At 43.0% G+C, this 15,563-nt stretch overlaps 1 protein-coding gene across 1 annotated transcript in view; it reads left to right on the top strand.

Moving 5' to 3' along the window:
- Positions 1–15,563, top strand: part of lrfn2b (leucine rich repeat and fibronectin type III domain containing 2b) — a 50,009-nt gene that overhangs the window by 24,447 nt on the left and 9,999 nt on the right. Inside the window, exons 3-4 of the mRNA XM_047021287.1 lie at positions 3,872–3,981; positions 6,492–6,587. The gene's annotated coding sequence lies outside the window, so the exon portion shown is untranslated. The remainder of the gene's footprint in view (positions 1–3,871; positions 3,982–6,491; positions 6,588–15,563) is intronic.

Here is a 15,563-nt window from a genome sequence, read left to right as displayed (position 1 = left end):
TCTTATGGCTGATGTGAATCAATAGGAAACATGATAAAGGCCCGTGGGACTGGAGCTGTTTTGGATTTTAAAAAGCCAGTCCATACAGTAACTTAATATCTATGTGAAGCACATGGCTCGGCATAACCTATTTATCGTCTCCAAACCTCTTAGTTCTCTTGTTTCCTTTTGAAGTGTTTGCACATGCATTAGAACACCACAGCTACACAGGAGAACTATGTTCTCAGATCCAGCACATGGTGGTTCCATAGTGACCATGTTGTCTTTGTCCTCACATTGTAATGACAAAAATCCTTCAAAATATTGGACAATTGCTTACTTGACCAACTTTAGTACAAGACTTTGGTGGCTACCAGTTAATTTACTTTCAAGCAACTCATTTCACTTGTTATTTCCAGGCCATATACATACTGTAAGTCAATTAAGAGAAGGTCAAAATGAAAATTAAGTGTGGCTTTATTTTACAGCTATGATAAAGTCAACTACTCAAGTGTTTAAAAGCCCTGCATCAAGCTGCATGGGAGATACAGTTGAGGTCTTATGCTTGTATTAATGTATAATTGCACGGCACCTAAGCTATTCCGTTCTGCCTGTTGAACTGTTCCATTTTGACTGTAATGGAAATATTGTTCAGTACTCAAATGCATACCCACTGAGTGAAACATCATTATTTAAGATTAGATTTCTAAATGATACTCCGCGCCTGGAATCTAAACACAATGCAGGGTGAAAAAGACTCTGCTTATTCTGTACTTCTCCTCTGCAATACCTCAGTTGTCTAGAGCTTTCTATTTTTTGCTTGCTTTGCACCGCATTTTAATGGATTAAGAAATGTAGACTCAGACTCCACTCTATCATTTTATCCTAGCTGAAAATGTAGTCATTGTCAGATTGTAATTACAGAGTATATTAGAATCAAATGCATCGTTGGGTTCCCTCCCTGTTAAGAGCAGTCTTGTTAGGAATATAGTTGTCACAGCAGAAGTGCACTGTCAGCCAAAAGTACCCACCTGAGAACCCCTCTCTCCGCTCTCATGGAGCACTGAAAGCAATACTGGGAGCATGAAAAACATGACTTTTATAGAAATAGAAAAGTTAGCAAATAACTTAATTATTCATGGCAATCAAACAAGAATCTTTATGTATTTTGATTAAGCAAGTACAACTGTGTGTGTCAAACTATTTCAACATAGCAATTGGTAAAGCTGGCCAGATTACTTGTTACGTTTTTGAACACATCGCCATAGTGCAATATCACCTTGTTATTTGCACGGCATGCAAGTTCATGTAGCAGTGCGTTATAATAACGATGAGGTCAGGAGTGGACTTCAAGGCATTGTAGTTTGGGTGTTTGACAGACCGGTAAGCTATTATGTGGAAGAGTATAGGGTGCAGTGATTCAGGTGTGGGGCAGCGTGTGTGGTGGAGGGTGGCGGGTGATGGGGCGGGTGATGTATCTGCTCCTTGGTCTGGTAGCCGCCGGGGCACGTCGTTCCTCTGGTCTCTGGCAGAGCAGCCATGTCACTTTGATTAGGAGCACAGTCGCTCACAATTTCCAGATAAGCTGGACTCCTCAGTCACGGTAATGGTGTCCATTTGCGGGGTGACATGGAGGGAAATTGATTGCATGGACGAGCGGCGAAGACTGATCCTACAGAGGTGTATGTGGGAGGATACACAGCAGGCCTCAGGAGAGAGGGACGAGGAAGGCAGATGAGGAGGAAGAGAGACATCCCAGGAGTAAAGATATCCATAGATATCCGGATTAGCAGAACCACTCCTGCTAGTGTCTGTAGTTAGAGCTCATAAAAATGTTTAAGTAGGCAAACATTCCAAGATGAGGCTAATTACATTATATGGTGGGACATTGAAGACAATTGAAATCTACTGATGCAGTTTTAGAGTATATGATAGTTGTAAAAGTATGTTCTACAGTAATTATGGCTTAATGAACTGTTAGCACTCCAGCACCTCTTCATTAGAGGACATTATAATGGGATTGGATAGTGTTTGAGATGTACGGACCAGTAAAGCCACAGTTTAACAGGACTCTTCACGAACAGAAAAGTTGTGCATGAAGGCTAAGCAGAAAGGGTTTGGTAAGCAGCCAAGTAATGTCAAGTCAGTAGTCTGGGGACCTAATGAGTAATAAAAGCTGACTGATGGTTTCTGGGAAGGACCGGCCTCTCTCCTGCAGATAAATCCTGATCCTGGGTTTGGGTTTAGTCTGCTACCTTGACTGCTGTTGTTGTTGTTGTTGTCAGTGGCCGCTTGGTTGTGATTCACGGCGTGTCGGCCCCCCTGATGGATGGTGCTGGCGCCGGCATCGCTAACAGAGCTCCAGCAGAAGGCCGACACACAGCGGAGGAGAGGAGCAAACCCCTCTGGAGGAGACCACATAGGGAAGAGGAAGAGATGTGCCCTCGAACTAAAAGTACCATCTCAGCCTCTCCTCCACCCCCAACAAGATATATATGGATTTGAAAACATGGAATTGCTTAGTGCAAGATCTACTCTGTCTGTTTCACCTGCTTTTTATAGCCTCTCAGTTTTCCAGCCCTATTTTTAGAGGCACACTCTAGGGTGGAACAGTCAAAGCTGGGTTCTCCGTACAGGGTTTTTGTAGAAGAACAAAGACCAAACTTTTTCAGATAGATAAGGGAACTCATGAACTTCTCACAACTTGCAGGCCTTGAAAGCTCCCATCTCCAATGATAGACGTTCTGAGACTACGTTGTGATGACTCCATGACGTACGTATATTAACCATACCTGTATTTATTTCCTCTGTATATTTCATGTGCAGTGCATTTATATGCTTAGTACTGTTTTAACTGTATGTATTGCATCTGCTAAATGACTAAATGTAAATGTATCATATTGTATTTTCATGATGTATATAGTGTAGCTCGGATTGAAATTGAATAAACACACTGTGTGTTTTTTGAATACGTTAGAAAGGGTATAGTTTCCTTGGTTTATTCTTGTAACCAGTTTGTGAGGGGGTTATATATGAATGGTTTCCCTTATGGAGTCGGGGGAAAAGACACCAAAATACAGATGTATTACAGATGTATTTTAAGAAGTCGAGTCCAGATATCATCTACATTATTATTATTTATACCATGGTCTGGGTGAATACTCGATTCTGATTGGCTGCAGGGGTGTCCATTATGTAAGGGATTATGCCCGACGAGGTGTCCAATATCACCTGATAATGGACGATGACATGGCTCGATAGCTGGCTAGTCTTGTTATTAAACATACTTTCAAATTATAATCACCGTTTGGAGAATATAATTTGTAAACTTTGATGTGGTCACCTCACATCCATTTGCTATTCAACTCGCTCCACAGGCTGCGGCCATACTGTAGCCTAGTACTAGTATATGGCCGATACTTTGTTAGTGAAAATAATAGTGGGCTAATAGCTCAACCAAGGGAAAGCCGGTGTTGGTTCTATGAGCTGAGCGGATTATAAAATATCAGTTGGCTAACGTTAAAAAACGTAAGATTTATTTTGCAAAAAGCCTGAAAACATAAATTAATGTTTGTAAATTGGCAAAAAAAATTGCAAGTACTATGGTGTAAGTGGGATAATGCCCTTCGAGGTGTCCAATATCACCTGATAATTGACTCCACTCCGCTGCGCGTCGGACAGTTCACGCCTCCGCATCGTCCATTATCAGGTGATATTGGACACCTCGTCGGGCATTATCCCTTACATATAACATCGACATGAACTTGGAAATTGCCCCTGGCAACAGACAAGCCCACAGGTCTATCATATTGTCAAAAGGTTTGTACTTTATCAAAGTTCCACCACCAGAGAGGAATCTAAGCACTGCCTGTTCCCCTCTGTCGTCCCACAGGTGGCTGTGATGGTCAGAATGAGATCTGTAGTGAGGCCTTTGCTGAGGTGTGAAGATGGAATCCTGACCTAAGGGAACACCACCACTGCATAATCCCTGCCACTACATCTGTAAGTGTTGTACTGAAGGAATTTACACTGATGCACACTCGTACATACACGTACTGGACACTCATTTACCGTAACTGGAAATGGCACTAATTTGTAGGGTAAGACCTATATTGAACTGTAGGAAATGTTGAACCTGATTCCTTAGACTGGTTGGCTATGGCTTGGATGTGGGATAAATTGAGATCTACTGGTGGGGCCCCACATTTACTTTGGAAGGACACCAAAACACCTCTTTTTTGTTATTCCACCTCTTGATGTTCCAGTTCAAAGCTGCTTTCCAAGAAGCAAACGTGTAATCTGCTGACTTAAAAAAGCGAATCACCAGGGATTGGAAATATTTATTTAAGATAAATATTTAAAAAGAGGACAGCGGGCCCACTTTGTACTCTCAGAGTGAGTTTAGGAAGGATCTCCTCTTAGGACAGTGGCAGACCCAGCTATCATGTCAGCCTGGAATATGTCCTCTTTTGTAACGTGTGGGGGACATTTACTGCCGCAGATGTCTCTCAGCAACAGCGTCATGGAAAATATCTCTGACAGGAGATTCATGAGATGAGTGACACTGAGCAAACCTTTTTGTCACAGCTGAAACTTCAAATTTGCTTTGTTGTTAATGTTTGCATCAGCATCTTTCTGAGAGGAAAATCCTGTGATCTGTGAACATAAAGCTATTGGTCTTTCATGGGTCTCCTGGCATGAACATATGCAATTGATATTAGAACATGCTCAGCTTGCCTATTTTTATTAACTGCCAAAAAAGGAGCTATAATGTAGTGTTTCTCAACCTTGGATTCCCTCTTCCAACACATCTGACTCAAATGAATGGGTTGTCATCAAGCTCTGCGGAATCTTGATAACGATCCATTCATTTGAGTCAGATTTGTAGGAAGCGGGAACCATCTAAAACATGCAGGGCAGTGGGCCCCAGGACCACTGGAGACATTTCGTATTTTCTGTCAGTTGTCTCTTAACTCCTTTAATATTCTAAAATGTTAAATCATTCATCCTCAATGGCATTTGCTCATACAGACAGCCATTGAGTTTGGCAGGTGTACTTAGATATAATTATTCAAGGCGGGTATGATATTAAACATTATTTTGCAGCAATTAATTTCTGTCAGAAAGGATTAACTTAATTTCTCTGAGAAGCCCTCTGACACAGTGAATTCACACAGCAGAATGCCCACTACCGCACGCGTTTGTCAGTCACACTAGTCAGTGGATAGACTTGAATTAGCAGTTTTACATTCATTACTTAATCTAGCACTGTGACAAACTGTATTTCTTTGGCCAAGACTAAAGTGTACATTAACCACATTGCTGTTACTATGGATACTGGTATATACAGAGTTTTTATGGTATTATGGAAAGATCATCATTTACATTTACATTACATTTATTCATTTAGCAGACGCTTTTATCCAAAGCGACTTCCAAGAGAGAGCTTTACAAAAGAGCATAGGTCACTGATCATAACAACGAGACAGTCCCAAACATTGCAAGTAGTAAACAAGGGAGTAAACATCATACAGTAAACAAGGGAGTTGTGGCAAGTGGATGAGCAAAAGAGCAGTTGAAAGTCATGTTACCAACACAAGATCATTAACCGTCAGGGTGTAATGAGCAGTTCCTTTGTGACTACAACACATTTACTCCAGGTATCAATTAGGTAACTGTATTAAGTTACTTAGGTAAAATGCGTAGTTTGCATAGTGTGGCTATAACAGTGCAGTTTCTCCCGTGGATTACTATAGTATTACTTTATTTTTTAGTTTCAACCGTGTTAGTTCAGTTGTTTTTTTGTTTTTTGGAACATGCCAGCCTGACTCATTTACAGGGATTTGAGCTGCAAAGACAGATTTGAGTTTATGCCGATACCGTTTGAGTTCACATGCACTCCCTTACCCAGGCCTTATCAGTCAAAGCTTAGACAGCGCCAACGCATCCATTGCTTCAGTCTGCCAGACAGGATTTGCGGATATTGACGTAAGGTCTTTCCTGGAGTAAGACCTTCTACGGAGTGGGAAATCTTTGACATAAAGCTCTTAGAAATCCACCTAAACACCCAGACGTGCATGAGTCAGTTAGATTACACGTCCTCAGTGCAGCCGATGGTCATGTTTCATTTCAATGAGGTTGGAGACGAGAGCTTCTAGAATTGTGACCAAATCTTATCCATGAAAAAATGAGCATCAGGTCATCTGGTCATCTGCATTCATGTGGGTCATTTTGATGTTGATTTTGATTTGATGTGCCCTTTAGGAGCGCTGCAGGACTAGATTAGATTTGGTCAGAACTGGCAATGTCGTCTATTACACAACAGATTGTATGGGTTGGGAGGGATTATTTGACCACTATTGTAATTCAATTTCAAGACAATTCAAGAGATTTGCAACCCATTCCCCAAACTACTTACACAGATAATACAGCAGTGTGTATGTGTGTGTGTGTGTGTGTGTGTGTGTGTGTGTGTGCCCCCATCCTAAACTGTGTCTTGGTCCCTTCCCCAGGTTGATCATTCTTTTGCCCCAGCACAGAAGTGCAGGCCGTTATTGGTGGGCTCAGCCCTATGAGTGAACCTATGGCAGAGAGACAGCACAATACAGGTAAGCACATCAGACATGCAACACAGCTAATCCTTTAAAGCGTTTCACTTTACAGACAGTTTGGGGACAAAACAAACGGAGATAAAGAAACCATGTTGCCAGAGGTCTCCAGCTTGGATAGAGAAATCTTGTGGAGGGTTATTTTTTTTCTTCATTTCCAGCAGCCTCAGCAGCCTCAGAGCTGCAGCCTCCTCCAGCCCTCCCCTGGGCATGTTGTTAAAGCTCAAGCCTAGCTAAACCCTGGGTGCCCTGGGAGGGGGAGATGTGCCTGGACCTGGGCTACAGCTGCCCAGCAGACTGGTGGTTATTGCAAACCAGCAGGCCTATTTTCTCCACGGACACGGCGTATTTTGACCCTGACCACATCAGATCCCATCTATAGGCCCCCCAGTGATGCAAGAGCCTATTTAAAGCAGCATGGGCTGAGCTCACATGAAAGAAATGGGCTTTTCATAAAGAATTTACCAAAGAGAATCTGTAAACATTTCTTTCTTCAAGTACAATATGTTGAAGGTCAAAGTGGGTGTCTTGAGTTTTAGTTTGTGTATAGCCTTTGCAAACAGTTCAAACGTCCCTATTAGAATTTTCTTGGGTAGCATTTTTTTTAATTATAATTATTAAACCCTCCAAGAGAACATTTCTGTACCTTTTTATTTCCAGGCGTGTATGTAGAATTCTGAAAAACAAAATGTCTCACTGTCAGCCTGGTTTAATTTCTTATTAGGAATGTCACAGAATATTTTTCTTCTGTTTACCCTTTCTCATATTATATAATGAAAGAAAGTAATAATCATCCCTGTACCTGTGAGTTCTCAAGTTCAGAAATGTGTTATATATATATATACATATTTTATTTATTCTGTGTTTCAGTATGAGCTCCTGGTTTTGATATGAGTTGTTTCTGCTTGTTGCAGTGAACACAGCTTGAGCTTGTCAGGTGCACAGTGTGAGGGGAAGGCATCGCAATCACCTTCGACCCCCTCCTCTCTGTGGGCGTGCAGAGCTCAATAAGGTGTCTTCTGGCAGGAGAGGAAGATGAGAAATGACCCCTCAGTGTGTGCGCCGAGATTGTTTGGCCGATACTGAAAGATAAAGGTTGCTAGCATGGAAGGGCAAGGCCACAACAGCCATTTTGAATTGATGAAAGAGGGCAAAGTGAATGTATATGTGGCCACACCTACTGTTTTCTGACAGACCAGACTAATTGATTGGTCAATGACTAAGACAGCAAAGTATGAGCAGGGGTATTTTGGTGTTCTTTTCGGGGTTTCTCTTTGTAGGAAAGGTGCTGAACCATCTGGATGGTTCTGTCTGTGTGTAGGATGTGAAATCTCTGTGAAACATTATCATTAGGATTTGAGGATTTCAGAAATCCTCAGAACTTTGCAGGGGAATTCAGAGATTGATACAGCTGTAGTGGCTTTACTCGCTTCTGCTTTTCTGGAGAGGATAGAGGGGGCAGGGAGAATCTCAAATCCCATTCCACAAGAGATATTATTTTCAACCAAATCCACAACTAGGAAAGCCTCCCTATGTCCCATTTAAAATAAAATTCTAATTGATTGCTTGAACTCAGAAATCCCGCGATGCACAAAATATAGTGTATCTATTGATTTTCCCTATTTGGATAGAATTCCTTTTCTATTTGCTCAGAGAAAGACAATCTTTTTAGGGATCTAGAAAGCACATGACATTGTGTATTATAGCATTTAGGCTTCATTCCTGACATAACTTCCAAGACTGAGATTAAGCTTTTCAAAAGCGATTTCACAACAGTGTGCCTGTCATGTGACATAAGAGAGGAGGACAGAATGTTATTACCAGAGTAGCCGCCATCTGAATAAGGGTCCCATTCAAGGTTAATTGGTACCTCGTCTGAGGGTAGCAATGTGAATGATCCTCTTGACAAATCAAAATTATTTATTACATGGATGTAATTGAGCTGGATAATTTGACTCACAAGGGTGAGTGGAAATCATTCTCTTCCTTCTCTACCTCGCAGAGTATCTTTAACCAGTGGAGGAGGACTGGATGGGCACCAAGGCCAAACCCTACTGAATACGTTTGGAAGAACAGCTTTTTTTTTTCCTGTGTTGTTGAATTTGATTACCAAAGGGCTGGGCTGTCATCCACAACCTCTAACTCTACAAATGACATATCTAGTTTTGTGTTGAGTTGTCGCATGCCTTGTGCCAAGCACTGTAGCTTTCGCAGTGGGTACATTCACAGTCATGTCATTTGGATACTACTATGGCCAGCCTCATCAAAAGTGAATCCGGGCAAATGTCTACACTCAAGTCAGCCATTCTTGGACTCTAAATATGACATGTACGAGTGCAAAACCATTTCCCATTCACAGAGGGTTGTCTATGTCAACATTTTGTGTGTATTGATGAAATCCACCTGGCCTTGTGGCCTCTTTGCTTCTTTCTGTGGTTCAGTGCTAGCAGGCCAGAGCAGGCCAGAGCAGAGAGGAGCCCTGGCCCTGAAGGCAGCTTGGTTTCAGCTCCCAGGGAGCAGCCATATGGGAACTGGGAAACCTCGTGATAGGCAGCACTGGTACCACTAACACACACACACACACACACACACACACACATGTAAGCATATGGACACACATACATAACACACACACACAAACATGCGCTGAGTGTCACGGGGAGGGAGCATGAGGCCAAACGTGCTCTGGCACATGCGTAATACTAATAAGACTTTATTTACACAGCACATTTCATACAAGAAAGTGCTTTACATAAAATAAAATAAAACTATATTCTAAGTAATAAAAGTAATAAAACCCTTCTGAACACAGGCCGCAGTCTTTGTGGTAATCCAGCACACACTTACCCACACACATAATCCAAAGAGACTTGGAAGCTGGCACCAAAAACGCATGCACACAGGCAGACACACACAAACAAATTCACACAAACACTTCCTTCTAGGAAGCTAATGTTTTGAATATTGTGAATTTGTGTGTGAGCTCTTGAGCCTTAGCAGGTGTTAACCACTAGAAAACATTCTGTTGTGTGATTCCTCAAATGAGAAAGATTCTTACATCCTCATCAGTTCATAGGATCTGTGTTATAGTTGCTATCGAAGAGAGACATCAGTCGGCATCACGGTCGGTATTGTCTTTCCTGTACAATGCATTTCTACTGTAACTGTCAATTATTGTCTGCCTTTCCATCATATTCAAAAGCCCATCTCCAGATGAGAATTGCAGTACAGTTTTGTGTCTGTTTCAGCACCGTTTGTTAATCTATGAGGTGTCTGGTCTGCATCCAAAAGGGGATTAACTGTTTGACTCTGACAGACAGCTGTGCGTAGGTTTACCGCTGCTGTGTTTAGGGGAGATGTGGTGCTCTCTGTTGAAACTGGGAGAGAGTGGTACTGGGCCTGCATGGGTAGGAAGAGTGGTAATCCCTCCATGTTTCTGCCAGCAGCAGGGCTCCTACCAGCGGAGGTGGAGCGAGTGGGAGAGCGAGAGGGATAAACACTTGCAGCGGTGGCAAAGGCATTCAAACGTAACAAAGCCCAAACCCACCCGTTCTCTGTTTCATGTGGGCTCACACTAACACACACGTTCACACACACATTCAGACTGACATACACGCGTGCACTTTGGCTCTGTTTTAACTTTATCTTCCTGGTTGAGACTTAGGAGGCTGGCTGGAATGAGAATCGGCTAGCTACTTTGATCGCAGAAGTTTCATCCATGTGGCCTTCCTCCTGGGCACACACTGAGCTGTGCAGGTCGAGCAGAGGAGAGAACCCACACATGCCCGTGGTAGCTGTCACCATGTGTAAGAAGACATGCTGAGGATAATTGTTGATAATTGCTGTGGGAGGCATTCTTTTCATGTTCCTAGCTGTGGCCACACAACCACACAGCGCTGCTGTGTGTTCAGAGGGCTCGGTGTTAGAGAGACACCTGGAGAACATAAACACGGATTTAGCTCTCTCCGTAAGCCGGAAACACTCTGACAGGACAGCCTCCACTGCTGTTGGATGGATTTTGCGGAGGGGATTGTGTTCCGTAGGGTAGCTGTTATTGGACAGACATGATAAGGTTATTCAAAAAACATTGGCTGGTTCCATCCATGTGAGCATGGTCATAAAAGATTTGTGACGTTTGCATTTTAAATTCCACATTATACAACAGGACTAACTTATTCATATAGCCCACCAAACTGTGTGTTATTGTGTAGGAAACAAACTGACAGGATCCAGGTCCTGTCCTTTTAGAAGCGTCATTGATGCACTTAAACAAGGAGTTGTTTGTTTGAGATGTTGTCCTGTCTACAGTATGTAAGGTTGCTTCCTTGTATCAAATAGATGGGCCCAGAGATAGATATGGCTTTATTGGAACTCTTCTGCAGGGATTTTTACAGTATGGGTTAGGGTTAGCAACTAAGTAATATAACACAGTCTTTACCTGAGAGACTCATTGTTTGGATATTGTCTTTTCTCCAGTGAGACCTCTGTTTCTGTCTTCTCATACTGGTCAGTCCAGACTCAATCAAATGCCTCTTATCCAGCACGTTGTACCCCTCCATGTTCTCCTCCCTATGATCTGCACCCTCCAATCTGACTCACAGTACACTTCTCATTGTCATTTTGAAAGGTTAATGGAAGGAAATGTGTGCGTCCTCGTCCAGATGGGACTTCCGGGTCTAGCCCAGCCCGTGACCAGAGACAGCTCAGCAGCCAGGCATTTCATTATTCCAATGAGTTATGTGACAGTAGAGGGCCCCACATACTCATAAAGACACTTTATAGTCGGCCATTGTTTACTGTAAGCCCATCGTTGTAGATAATTTATGCCTCTTTTAGTTTAGGTCTTTCTCCCCTGTTTTCCTGTGTGGAGGGGAGCGGTGTATGCGCTTGTAGGGGGAAGCTGGTCTTTTTATTGCACTTGTATTGACTTGGCAGACTACAGTAAAGTCATATCCGACCCTATTAATATTTCATCCTGGTTTAATTGCTCTCATTACCTCGAGATTGCTCTGTGCTCTGTTGATAATTATTTTATGATATAATTAATCATTTTTTCCTGACTGCATGCAATGGCAATCCAGTACACACTAAAGTCCCCTTGAATGTCATGCAAAGTAATTCAACAAAATCCATCTTACCAAACAGCAGACACCCGAAAGTGGGCCAACACTGCTCAATTTGTTGTTAACAAAAGCAACAATCCCAATAGAGAGTTCCATTGATCTTCCCAAGGCAAATAACTTTTGTTGCTTCAAAAGTAATTTACAAACTGCTGTTTTATCTTTAGATGACCTTGTCTCACGTGTTGTGTCAGCACAGCAAGCCGACACCAGAACACAGTATCACTGGGAACACTGCTATGCCTATAGCTCAATCTCTAATCTACAATAAAAAGATTATGTAAGTCTTATTACAACGCTAAAAATAAATATTGCTTTTGCCTTTTGATTAGTTGAAAGGCTTGAGAGCACCGGATAAGATCTTCCTTTTATCTTGTCTTATTCAAAAGACAGCCTCGTTGGACTAGGATGCTCCAGACTCCAGTGATTGTTCTGAACAGTTAAAAGCACTGTGTGCAACCAATTATTCCTAGTTTGATACCAGAACAGTGCAACCTTTTTTACTGACTCCATGCTGTATGCATGAGTAAACCAAACCCGTACCAGAAAATGCTAACCCTAATCTTACCACACAGATGGAATGCCTAATCATAATATGATTTGAAATGATTCAGTGGTGAAATGTATTTCCTAATTGTACTTCATGCATTTGATCATTCATTATTTGAATGTGTGGTAGTGTAGTGTAGTGTATGGTGGTTTGGTATGGGGATTTTCTGGGAGTTTTCCCTTGTCGTGGGGGTTTAGGTTGGTCTAGCCCTTTGAAACATTCCTTGTAAAAAGGGCTATACAAATTTGATTGGATTTTAAAACAGTTTACAGTTTCAGTTTTTCTGGAAAACAGCTGGACATTTTCAAAAGTAGCAAGCAGATTAATTTTTATGCTTGAGAATGTTATTTAACATTTTTTGTAAAGGTTTATATCAGAGTCTGACCCTCAATCTGCCCGTCTGTTTGTACTTGTGTCCACTTTTTACTTTTGTTCAGTATTGTGGGTTTAAATCGGTGTGTACATGTGTACGTGTGTGTGTGTGTTTGTACGTGTGTGTGTATGTGTGCGTGTGTGTGTGTGTGCACGCGAGCGCCTGCAGGCTTTTGTGTGGAGGACGTGGGAAGCTGTCTGACACACACAGATAAGAGCAGTCGCACTCCAGGTCTCCCTCATAAAGAGATAGAAAGAAGGAGGAAGAGCGAGAAAGGGGGAGAGGATCTGCTTCTTAAAGGCGAGTAAGACCTAAGAAAGCGCTAGGTAGTAGTATGTAGCATGAGGGAAATAGATCAGATAACTCACGATGGACAGCAACTAGAGAGTGTCGGACGGCCTCAGTTTGAAGTGCCCACCGTGTTAAGAGCTGCTATATTCAGATAGGGTATGTCTGAGTAGGAGGATGAAGAGAAGTGGTTGAAATGTGTGTTGAAGGTTTATATATATAACTAGGTTTGGATATAACATCCAAGGTCCACCTGCACTCACACCACAGGAGTAACTGGGATAGTCCTGATGAGTGACTCAGACCGCCCTATCAGAGAGAGAATCTGGCACTTTCTGATCAACTTGCACGCTCTTTCCCTCTGTCCCTCACTCTCTCTCTTTCACCCTCATTTTCACTCTGTCTCTATATTTTCTTCTCTATCCCAGTCTCATCTCTCTCTCTCTCTCTCTATCTCTCTCTCTCTCTGTGAGCTGTGTGGTGTACAAAGAGCCGTGCTTATCTCCCTGGCCTCGGGCGGCCAGGGCCATCTTAAACTCTCCCCACCGGGAGCTCAGAGGCCTCCCCCAGTGAGATGCATTACTTGTTTGGTCTGCCAGTATTGCAGGTGTGGACTTTTGCTTAATGCTCGTAATTTTATTACCGGCTCATTAGAAGGTTCTTGAGGTGACGGTATTAAGGGAGGACTACTGTGGAACTGAGCAGATGGACTGACCTCGACTGACCGCTCAGCCAGAGAGAGCAGAGTTGAGCAAGGGAGCAGGCTGGCTATCAGGTGCTTGGGTTAGGTCAGATGCTCCAGCAGATACACAGCACTTTGTTATCTTATTACCCTGTACTATGTCCATACAAGGTGTACTGAAGGGAACATGGTGATACTGGATATCTCCAATGATTCAGGGGGAGTGTGTGCGTGTGTGTGTGTGCACAGTATGTATGTGCGCAGACTGACAGTTCACACATCTTTAACAACTACGCCAGTAGAATCCAAAGTACATAGCTGCCTGCATGACTGCTCAGGCATTTAGGCATTTGAGAAGACCTCTCTCCTCACTGCCTGATATCAACCTGAGTATTCTCCTCTGGGAGCTTTGGCCATGAAGCTTGCTGATCTGTGGCAATGTGATCTATGGTGCTGGAAGAAGCGAGCCTGGTGCTGAATCACAGGCAGGCAGGGGAATTGATTCCTTTCTAAAAAAAAATGGAGCCAAATGCTAGCCAGTCCCCCAAGCTTTCCAGTGACTATCTGTTGTTTACTGGCAAACATCCTCGATTCCGAGCTTTACAGCAGGTTAGGGCGATCACTTTTAGAAAGGGCATATTTTCTCTCTTGAAATGCCATGCTGTGTTTCTGGGCTGCTTAGTGGACATGCATCCTTTGACACATCACACCATAGAGGAACTTCAGTATGGCATTCGTCAATGAGGCTAATTATCCAGACAATAGAGAGGCAACTTAATGTGTCACCTCTGCATTTTGCAGTCATTTTTCATCGTTTGAAAGGAAGCCTCCGCCCCGGGCTCTCTGCTTAGAACTGGCTGGAGGTGGAGACGAGCCATAGAGGGTGAGGGAGGGAGGGAGGGAGGGAGGGAGGGAGGGAGGGAGGGAGGGAGGGAGGGAGGGAGGGAGGGAGGGAGGGAGGGAGGGAGGGAGGGAGGGAGGGAGGGAGGGAGGGAGGGAGGGAAAGCCCGACCTGTTTGTGAATGAGCTCTGGGCACTATTAACATGAGAGACAAGTCTGGGGAGAAGTTTCCGGAGTGTTTTCTTTCTCTTAGTTAGCTGAATAAGCTGATCTTTAGCCTGGGTGCCTGTTATGAAAACCCTCCTTGTCACTTTTGATAAATGAGATCGGTGTTGCTGGAGAAATCCACGCACCCATGCGGGAGGACTTAAAATGGCACTGCGGCAGAAAAGTCCAATAGAGTGGTAGAGCTGTACTGGGTGTGTTCTGGGATGAGATGGGGTGTCCTCGGAATGATGCTACATTTAACTTGAGCCGAGTTACCCGCCGTGGACTGACTGCCCACTGTGTCCTATCTCAGTTCCTGACATACCGTGTACTCGTTGAGTCCGCAAGGCCCCACCCACACAAGATCAAGAACAAGTCGTTTTCTTTTTTTTCTTTGTTGTTTGTACCCCAAACAGTTACTGTAAACTGTCTCAATAAAGTCGTTAAAGTGCATACTCCTCGTCATGTCTCAAACATTCCGCCGTCATACAGGATGGAAGAAGTAATCTTCAGTTTTTCTATCTAATAACCTACTTAGACGGCAAAACGTCTCCTTCCCCCAGACTTACTTAGGAGCTTGGATCATTTCAGATTATACATCTACAACAGCAGACTACCATCAACATATTAGCATGGAAACAACAAGCATACAAACATAGCAAAGAGGGACTTGTTTTGATAACTATCCAATTACACATGGCAAGAAAAGAAAAGTGTATCACACATCTACCATCTACTATCTTTCAAATAGTTTTTCCAGTATCTGTAGAGCGACATTTTAAGGTGAGCTGTTGACTACTGAGTCTGCAAAACCAATTACTGAACTTCAAATAGCTACAAGAAGATGATGTGGGGATAACCAGCTGGGCTGGAAACTGCATTAGCTGTGCATCTTAATTAGGGAGACAGTGAAAA

The sequence above is a fragment of the Hypomesus transpacificus genome, chromosome 6, assembly GCF_021917145.1.
Source record: "Hypomesus transpacificus isolate Combined female chromosome 6, fHypTra1, whole genome shotgun sequence".
NCBI lineage: Eukaryota > Metazoa > Chordata > Actinopteri > Osmeriformes > Osmeridae > Hypomesus > Hypomesus transpacificus.
The sequence above is the reverse complement of the archived record's forward strand: the minus strand, read 5'-3'. Positions and strand labels throughout refer to the sequence as shown.